A 9,834-nucleotide genomic window follows, 5' to 3' on the forward strand; every position below is an offset into this window, starting at 1 on the left:
CTGTGTACTTACTGTACTTACAGGGGTGAGACGTTGACAAGGCTTGCCCCCGGACATGCAGATGTGGAGGCCAGAAAGAAAGGCTCCGTGTGCAGTCCTTTGGCAAAAGCTCATTTCTTAGGTGGCCTGGTCCATCCCCTGTTCACCTGGCTGGACCCCCTTCAGCAAGGGACTAGCGGTCTTTTAGACTCAGGGTCCTGCAGACCAGAAGAATGGCCCCAGGGGCTGGGACTGCCTAGTGCAGTGGTGGGCGAACTCATTAGTCAACAGAGCCAAATATCAACAGCACAACAATTGAAATTTCTTTTGAGAGCCAAATTTTTTAAACTTAAACTATATAGGTAGGTACATTGTTATTAACTTAATTAGGGTACTCCTAAGGCTTAGGAAGAGCCACACTCAAAGGGCCAAAGAGTCAGCGAATCTGAGTTCTTGGACAAATTCTCTGCGCTTCAGTTTCCTCATTTATAAAGTGGGACTGTAAGAGATCAGACAGGCTAGTACATGTGAAGGGCTGTGAGCCATGCCCAGCGCACAGGAATGTCAGCTATTAGCTACTGTTATTCCACAGAGGCTGGAACAGCAGGATTAAGGGACGGATGGAGGACAAGGAGCCTCTAACCGAATCTCAGAAGTAGCAGACATATAGGTTGAAAGCGAACCAGGAGGGACACCCGTCATAGAAGTCACAGCAAGAGGATGTTTCCAGGGGGGTCAACAGGGTCAGTGGTGCTGAGCGGTCAGGCAAGACCGGAGCCAAGAGTACCTTGGATTTAGGCACAAGTTGGTCACCGGGACTGTAGCCACTGCCGTTCTGGTGATGTGATAGAGAGGCCAGTTTTCAGTACATTGAAAATGTGGGCCGGGAGGAAAGGAAGAGAATGGCGTGAAATATTTCAGTTTGGCTGGGAAGGGAGACAAGCGAGAGGAGGCGGTGGTACAGCCATGGTAAGGTTAGTAGCAATCTTCTTTGCCGGATACACATTCCATCTGGCTGTGCTATCTCCTGTGAGGCTCATCAGGGGGACAGGTTAGGACCCATAACTTACAGATGAGGCCACTTACGTAGACAGAGTTGGGACCAAACCATTTCTTCTCCCTCCACCCCACGCTGGTGTGATTATGTGCAAGAGGGAAGGAGGGAGGGGTGTGATTAGTGCCTTTAGCTGCTTTATCACACCTGCACATCAAAGGACACATCCGGTGAAGAGGAATTGAGCCGTTGGCAGAGGAGGGCGGTGATTGATTCCTTTAATTCCTTTAACCCATCCTAGTATCCCAACATCTCCCATCTTGCTGCATGACACCCTATCAGTGTGGGAAGAGAAATCTTTGGTTGCAGGAAGTTCTAGCTACAAACAGTGGGGCAGGCTAGACTCCAGGACCACAGAAAGGACACTGCCTCTTTTTCCTATTTCCTCTTCTCCACAATCCCTTCTCTGCCACCTGAGATGTGTCTGGCTGGCAGGTGCCCTGGCCTTTGACCCTGCTGTTGCAGAGTTGGGTGGGGGGTGACTTGAAAGTCGATGTGTCACTTGGAGCAATGCTGGTGAGGAGTGAAATACATTTGGGGAGTAAGTTTATGTCAAGGACTTTGGAATGATAAAACCGTAGTGGCAGGACTTTGGAAAGTCACCTTCCAAACCAGGGCAGGGAGACCCAGAGTGGGCAGAGGGCGATTCCAGGGAGTAAACTGATGGGTGTCCAGCTAACACAGTGGTTCTCAACCTTCCTAATGCCGCGACCCTTTAATACAGTTCCTCATGTTGTGGTGACCCCCAACCATAAAGTTATTTTTGTTGCAACTTCATAACTGTAATTTTGCTATTGTGATGAATCATCATGTAAATATCTGATATGCAGGATGTATTTTCATTGTTACAAATTGAATGTAATTAAAGCATAGTGATTAATCACAAAAATATGTAATTATATATGTGTTTTTCGATGGTCTAAGGTGACCCCTGTGAAAGGGTCGTTTGACCCCCAAAGGGGTGGCGACCCACAGGTTGGCAACCCACAGGTTGAGAACCGCTGGCCTAACATGAAGCAGACACATGGCAGGAGGGCTGACGGCCAGGACAGCCCACAGGGTACATGGCCCCTGCGGTCTCTGCTGTCACACTCTGGAAAGTCTTAGTCTTTGGACAAGGGACCCCTCATTTTCATTTTGCTCTAGACCCGGACAGCTATGTGAGCCGTTCTTATCAGGAGCACAGGGTTGGTGGAACACACAAACTGCAGGCGCTGGCTAGGTCTGGCCAACAGCAGCCTGACTTCATATGCCAACTTGGTCCTGAAACTCCCCAGCTCGGAGAAAGCTAGGCCACCAGCCACAGTTGAGCCACAGGACCTGGCCAATTTAGATCACCTCTTTGGAGCAGGTGTAACGCTGCCTCGGATACACCAACTGGGCAGGAGGAGCACATACCACTCTCAGAAACCATGACTAAGGAGCCAGGCATGTGCTCAGCTCCTTTCCACATAGTTCCATATTATTTCCCAATAATCCTGAGATTCAGAGATAATGACTCAGAGGTTCAGGAAGGCGATCGGTGTTGGCCAGGTGAAATAAGTGGTGCTGTGGTTTAAAATGCAGGTGCCTGGACCCCAAGTCCAGTGCTTGCCCCACTAGCAGGGGTGGGAACCTTTTTTCTTCCAAGATCCATTTGGATATTTATAACATCATTTGCAGGCCATACAAAATTATCAACTTAAAAATTAGCCTGCTCTATTTGGTCAAACATTTAATTAATTTACCCCTTAATGCTTTGTCAGACCAAATGATTTTTTGGGCCTTATATGGCCAGCAGGATGGACATTTCCCACCCCTGCACCAGAGGACAGAGGTGATGGCCAGGATACCTGAATGTCAGTGTATCCAAGGCCTGGCCCCAATTCTGAGGGGTGAGCCCAGCTCCAGTTCTGAGGGGTGAGCTGTGTAAGCTCAGTGCACTCTCTGTGGTCTGATCAGCTCACTCCGCAGCCCAGGACACATATGGTGATGGTGGCATCTCTCGGTGTAGGCCAACTCTGAGCTGAGCCTGGGAACAGGGCTGTGGGTACAGGGTGTACTGGGAAATGGGTTGTGGTGGGCCCCAGGCTGTCCATCTGCCTCCCCAGAGAGAGAAGGGCTCCTTGGGGGACTTTCCCAACAGGCTGTGGGCGTGACTGAATCATGGTGGCCTCGTTGGGTTTGGTGGGCATATTTTGGAGTCAGATTGCTGCCACTTCCTGCCCCTGCTCTGTACGGTGGAAAGGCTGGGGTGCTTTTCCCACCATTTCATGCAAAGTTGGCACCGTTCCCTGACCTCCAGATGGGCTGTCAGAATCCTCCAGGGCTTCCCGGCACCCTCGGGGCCCGGTCATGCCCACCTTCTCCTTCTGGCTTCAGCCCAGCTCTCCGGACCTGAGCACAAAGCCAGGAAATCACAGAGGCAGAGCCCAGTGATTTATCTTCAAGGTGCCATCACTGGGGCCCCATGTGGCAACTCACTTTTTCTTTCTGGGCCTCCTGCTCCTCATCTCTCAAGTGAGATGACCCACCCCAATTCTTCCTAGGGGCTCTTCCTGCTCCGTGGGGAATGGGGCCCAGCTGGTGTGGCTCAGAGGTTGAGTATCAACCTATGAACCAGGAGGTCATGATTTGATTCCTGGTCAGGGCGCATGCCTGGGTTGCAGGCTCGATCCCAAGTAGGGGTTGTACAGGAGGCAACTGATCAAATATTCTCTTTCTCACTGATGTCTCTCTCTCTCCTTCTCTCTCTCTCTCTCTCTCTCTCTCTCTCTCTCTCTCTATATATATATATATATATATATATATATATATATATATATATATATATGAAAATGGGGCCTCTGGGACCTGCTGCTCATTTTCTTTGGGACCTCTGGCAGGTAACTTTCTGTCTCTGTGCCTCAGTTTCTTCACCTGAAATGTAGGAGGGTTGGCCTAACTCAGTGACTCTTTTCCCTGGAAATGGGATGCATGTTAGGATTATTCGGGAACCTTTTATCAAAAGACATGTGCTTGAGCCCCACTCTGGAACTTCATATGCTGAGTCTAGGGCAGTGATGGCGAACCTATGACACGCGTGTCAGAGGTGACACGCGAACTCATTTTTTTGGTTGATTTTTCTTTCTTAAATGGCATTTAAATATATAAAATAAATATCAAAAATATAAGTCTTTGTTTTACTATGGTTGCAAACATCAAAAAATGTCTATATGTGACGCGGCACCAGAGTTAAGTTAGGGTTTTTCCAAATGCTGACACGCCGCGCTCAGAAGGTTCGCCATCCCTGGTCTAGGGCAATAGGAGTGCATTGAAAAGCCTCCCCAGGTAGTCCCGTCCCACCACTTCACTCCATTCGAAGTCCCCAGCCTGGGTGCCCTGGGACCCTCCGCAGTTTGGCACAGTGACTCTGGGTCTCCAAGTGTGAGCAGACCCCTGCCCACCAGCCACCCCTGGTGGAACTGGCCTTCGGGTCAGGCCTGTGATGCGGAGGGGGCCTTCCGGGGGTCACCTTCTCTTCCTGGTGAGGGTCCAGGCAATAGAGCCTAACGGGCTGATCCAGCCCCTGAGGCGTTTAGATCCCAGCAACCCCAGGGGCCGTGGGCCCAGCAAAATGCTTCCAGCTGAAACTTAGAAAGCACCAGGAAGTCGGAGCTCGGAGAAGCCCGGGAGGCGGGACAGGGGTTTGGATTCAGAAAGCTTTGTGATCCTGAGCTGTCTGACCCTGAATCCAAACTATGCACCTTGCGAAGGCAGGGGAGGGTGGGTGGGAAGCTTGTTTTTATGCTCCTTCACTGAAGAACCTCACCTGCCACCTCTCCTGGACTCTTTCACATCTAAATGTGACTTCATTCCTTGTCTTGCACAAGCCTTCAGTCCAAATCACAAATCTGGCCACACCCCTATTCTGAATAAAAAAATGTTCATGGCCTTCCGCTGCCAAGAGAGGGCAAAAGGCCTGCCAAGAGGGTCCGGTCCCAAGGCCTGCGCTTGGTGATCGGGATCTTGTGAAGCTGGGCCCACAGCCGCGTCCCTGGGCTCCATGTTGAGCCACTCCGTACAGGCCTACAGGCGAGTGAGGCATGTGGCCCATCTGGCAATACAACGGCTAAAGGAGCAAGTCCCATTCACGGGGGGCCGGGGCGGGGGGGGGGAGGGGGGAGCCCAGGTGGGCTGGCCTGCAGCTAGTCAGCCCGATGAGGCTGGAAGGACATCGCAGGCAGAAGGGAGAGTGAAGTCCCATGTGTGGCGCATGGTGTAGGGCTGTGTAAGCGGGGCATTTGTCCTTCCTCTCGGGCACAGGGGCTGAGTGTTGTCGGCTCAGTAGCTCAGAGGCTGTGTCCACACACTGAAGAGCTGATCACTTTCTCTGGGCACCTGAAGGTTTGCTGTTGCTACAAAAGATGCTTAATGCCCCCTTCACGGTGTCGCTGGGAGCCAGACAAGAGAGGCCTCCTCCAAAAACAAAAGTGCTGACTGTGAGAGAGAAAATAGGGAGCAAAGGAACCCCAGCGGAGTGTAAGAGGCCCTGGAAAATGCGAGAGAGGGTTTTGAATCCCAAGGTTTGCATGCTGGGGGGGCTGACTGGGAGCTGGGCTTGTGTTTGCAGGAGGCAGCTGGGGCCTGGTCCAGAGGTGGGAACCTATTTCATAAATGATGACTGAGAAAACCTTTCTACAGGCACTTCCTGGTTCTCAAACATCTAAGAAAAGCGTTGTTCATAGAAACAACTGGCTCAGGGTTGCCTCTCGATCCATCCTAGGCCATTGTGACCCACCTCATTCAAGTCCACGCATTTTATTGATGTACTGACTATTTGGCCCTCACCTTTCTGCCAGGGGCTAGAGAGGAAGAGGCCAGGCTGGGCTCGGGCAGACCAGTGTGTGGAGCACTAGGTCCTGCCTGAGAGGGTCTCAGCCAGTTCTCCTGGGGCCGGTGCCAAGGAGTCCGGAGGGGAAGCATGACTAAGCTCTCTGTTCTCTCCTTTCCAGTCCTGGCTCCCAGTGACGGGGGAGGAGAAGTGAGTTTCTGGAGGAGCAGCCCCATCCCCTCCCCGAGTGGGTCAGCTGTGTCCCCAAGAGAAGGAAAGAATTTCCTGGGTGACCACATCTGTCCTCTCCATGTCCCGAGTGAGTCTAAAGGACCTACGGTTACAACAGTCAGCAGACTGCTCACATACCTTTGTCTCTTTTCTCTCCCAAACCCTACCCCCCCCCCTAAATTGACAGTAAAGAAATTTTTAAAAGTACAATCTGCAAAGACAAAGAGACCAGGAGAGTGACAACAGCTAGTCATGTCTACTACCTCAAGTACTTTGTGGGCGGCAGGGCGCAGCTGGCGGGAGCATGGGAACTGATGGAGGTGGAGGTCAGATGCCCAGGTGGCCTGAGTGCCCATAGTCCCATCTCTGCCATACTTTTCAGTGTGACCTTGGGAAGTCAGCTTCCTCTTTCTGAGATGCCTTTTTTCCATCTGTAATATGAAGAGAATGTGCTGGATACATGATTCTTATCTTCTGGGGCCTGAATTACAAGTACAGGTACATAAGTTGTTTATTTAGTTTGTTATTTTTAATATATTTGTATTGATTTCAGATAGTAAGAGAGAGATAGAAACATCAATGATGAGAGAGAATTATCGTTCGGTTGCCTCCTGCATGCCCCCCACTGGGAATCAAGCCCGCAACCTGGGCATGTGCCCTGACCAGGAATCGAACTGTGACTTCCTATTTCATAGGATGACACTCAACCACTGAGCCACGCCAGCCCAGGGCGGTGCTTAGGTTTTTTTGTTTGTTTTTTGGTTTTTGTAAAAAATATATATTTTTATTGATTTCAGAGAGGAAGGAAGAGGAAGAGAGAGATAGAAACATCAGTGATGAGAAGGAATCATTGATTGGCTGCCTCCTGCACATCGGACCAAGCCCGCAACCCAGGCATGTGTCCTTGACCGGAATCAAACCCAGGACCCTTCAGTCTGCAGGCTGACGCTCTATCCACTGAGCCAAACCAGCTAGGGTGGTACTTAGGTTTTGATTCTGGTTCTGAAACGAGGCCAAGACACCTTTCAAAAGCTCACCCAGGGCACTTTCAGAGCCACTGTTGGCATATGGTCTTCCAGGCCCGTTCAACTCTGACACGCCAGGACGCCCACCCAGGTGTTTCTCTGAAGAATGCATGGAGCAGAGGGGTGGCAGAGATCTGAGACCTTCGTGGGGGAGATCCAGGCGCGGGGGTGGGGGCTCTTCAAAGGAGGCTGGATGGGAATAGCAGAAGGGTCTTCAAGGAGACAAAGGCATTGGAGATGGGCAGAAAGTTCACAGAGGGAGACGGCGAGGAGGGCCCTGAAGGTGGAGGTTACAGCAGAAGCAAAGTCCTGGACACAGAAAAGCATGTGGCAAGTTCGGGAATCGCAAACATGGAGACATGCAGGAACCCAAGGAGACATTCCATGAGGAGCCACGAATGAGCAGCTTGAGCTTCGTGCACTTGATGATGGGAAGCCACTGCTGCTCTGTGAGCTAGAGAGTGCACGGCCGCGCAGATCAGCCCGGCCCACACTCGATGAGCATAGAGTGCACGCTGGCCTCATGGTTTTAACCCTCAGATTCAGCCCAGCTCCTCTTTCTTCAGCATCTACTACGTGCTACTTATTGTAAGCACTGCGCACAGTGGCTTCATGACCTGGCCACTCCGTAGCTGTACAGTCGCACCGCTCCCAGCCATTTCCTCACTCCTGTCACTCCCCTCACGCCCCACCCCCTACTCCAGCTCCACCTGGCATCTCTGAATGAACATTTTCCATCTTGCCTCACAGCCCCTTCCTCTGTTGGCATGCCCCTTCCCATCCAGCCCTCCGTGGGAGACTGCTTGGTGAACATTCCCTGGGAGGCCTCTCTGATGCCTTCATCTCCCACTGTCCCGACACTGGGGCCTTTTACTGTTTATCTGTGAGTCAAAGGGCAGCAGCTGGAGGTCAGGTGTGCATCTCAGTGGTTTTCCTGGTCTAACGTACGGACTGCTGGAACAGGGCAGGCTGTCAGGTGATGAGATCATTGAAATGGGAAATATAGGGGCAGGGCTCAAGCATTGAGTCATATGCACAACAATGAGTCATATGCAACCATTCGCACATAGCACTGGATAGGTGATTGGGGCGAGTTAACGCAACTGCTGATTGGCAGAACTGGGGACCAAATGCACATGTGTCTTAGTCCTGGCCCAGAGCCCTTTAGCTGGGGACAGCGGCTGCATCCCTGGATGAAAAGATGTGGGATCAGAGAAGCCACAAGCAGGCCACTTCCTCTCACTCACTCTTCTCAGCTTCTCAGGGGGCAGCTCCTACTCACTTTGTCAAGATCCCTATCTGCTCCTGCACGTGGGAAGTTTCCAGGCACTTGCGCATTGCATCCCTCAGAGAGGTGGGGAGGGCGTGGTCAATGCGGCCCTGGACCTGTGTACCCACCTCTTCTCCCCATGACTTCCCCACCTGGGAGCACCCATTTTGCTCTATAAAAACCCTGGCCACTGCAGGATGGGGTACGGAGAGCACTTGCTTCACCAGACTCGTGAGACCTCTCCAGAGAGACCCAAGCCAGCCCGCGATGAAGCTCACCACCTCGGCCCTGGTGTGCCTGCTGCTGGTGGGGACGTGGCTGCAGGATGGGAACAGCTGGAGCCGTGAGTGGGGCTGGCGTCCCTTAGCTTCACCTTGGGGAGGGCAGCAATGTGGGCAGGCACCCTGGGCTTGCAGACAGAGCTCACCCTACACTCCCTGCCTCCATCTCCCCTGCTCCGGGAAGAATTCTTCTGGAAGAGGGGGAATGGGTGGGGCACAGAACCAGGAGTTTGGGCAACCACAGACAGCTGAGCCATTCGCTCCTGCAAAGGAGGCCCTGCCTCGTCCAGACCCTGCAGACAGATGAAGGGGGCTGTGAGGTTATTAGCTGGAGGCCTGAGGTCCAGAGGGGCCCTGGGTCTTGCCTCCACAAGGTAACAGATAAAGGGCAGAGGTCAGGACCCGGGGCTGTAAGAGTTGGCTAGCCTTCGGCAAGTCACTTTACTTCTCAAACTCTGGTTTCCCCATCATTAACGTGGGACTGAGAATGTCTAACATCCAAGGCTGTTTAGAGAATGATAGATACACCAAAGAGGCTTTGTAAACAGTAAGACCAGGAGGAAGGAGCCAGGAGGGTGGGGTGTGGGCCGGGGTGTAGAAACAGGCAGGGTCGGGTGTCAGGACAGAGCTGAGGACAGGGGGGCAGGGCATTCTGAGAGCCAGTGGGGGAGGTACTTCCCTTGTCACTCTCTCAGTTTGAGCTCCTTGAACAGTGTCTAATTCTGCCCCAAGACCATAGTTGTCCTGCATGGGCCAGACTCACCAGGCCCCCAGGGCATGAGATTCCTGAACCCCAATACTGGGGCAGAACCTCACACGAGTGGTGGGATGTCAGAGGTGGAAGAGCCTTTAGAAACCAATCTTGAGACTGGTTTATTTTACAGATGGGAGGTCTGGGACCCAGGAGATCTTGCTCAAGGCCACCCACTGGTTTGTGGGGAGCTAAGACCTGAACCCCAGTGTCCTGACTCTGCCTAAACACAGAACTAGGTGGCTGGTGGGACAGTGCTGTCCCAGGGCCCTCCCAAAGCCTGAGCCTGTCCTGGAAGGGTTTTTTGTTTGTTGTTTTGATTTTTTTTTTTTTTAGAGAGAGTGGAAGGGAGAGGGAAAGGCAGAGAGAAAAATCAATGTGAGAGAAACACATGGATTGGTTGCACCCTTGACAGGGATTGAACCAGGGACCCTTCGGTCTGCAGGCTGAC

At 52.2% G+C, this 9,834-nt stretch overlaps 1 long non-coding RNA gene across 1 annotated transcript in view; it reads right to left on the reverse strand.

Annotated features, from left to right (window-relative positions):
• Positions 1–1,237: 1,237 nt before the first annotated feature.
• Positions 1,238–9,834, reverse strand: part of LOC132218808 (uncharacterized) — a 16,180-nt gene continuing 7,583 nt past the window's right edge. Inside the window, exons 2-3 of the long non-coding RNA XR_009449278.1 lie at positions 6,320–6,487; positions 1,238–1,546 (exon numbers count right to left, since the gene is read on the reverse strand). This is a non-coding gene — a long non-coding RNA (uncharacterized LOC132218808). The remainder of the gene's footprint in view (positions 1,547–6,319; positions 6,488–9,834) is intronic.

Source organism: Myotis daubentonii, chromosome 16 (genome assembly GCF_963259705.1).
Source record: "Myotis daubentonii chromosome 16, mMyoDau2.1, whole genome shotgun sequence".
Taxonomy (NCBI): Eukaryota; Metazoa; Chordata; class Mammalia; order Chiroptera; family Vespertilionidae; genus Myotis; species Myotis daubentonii.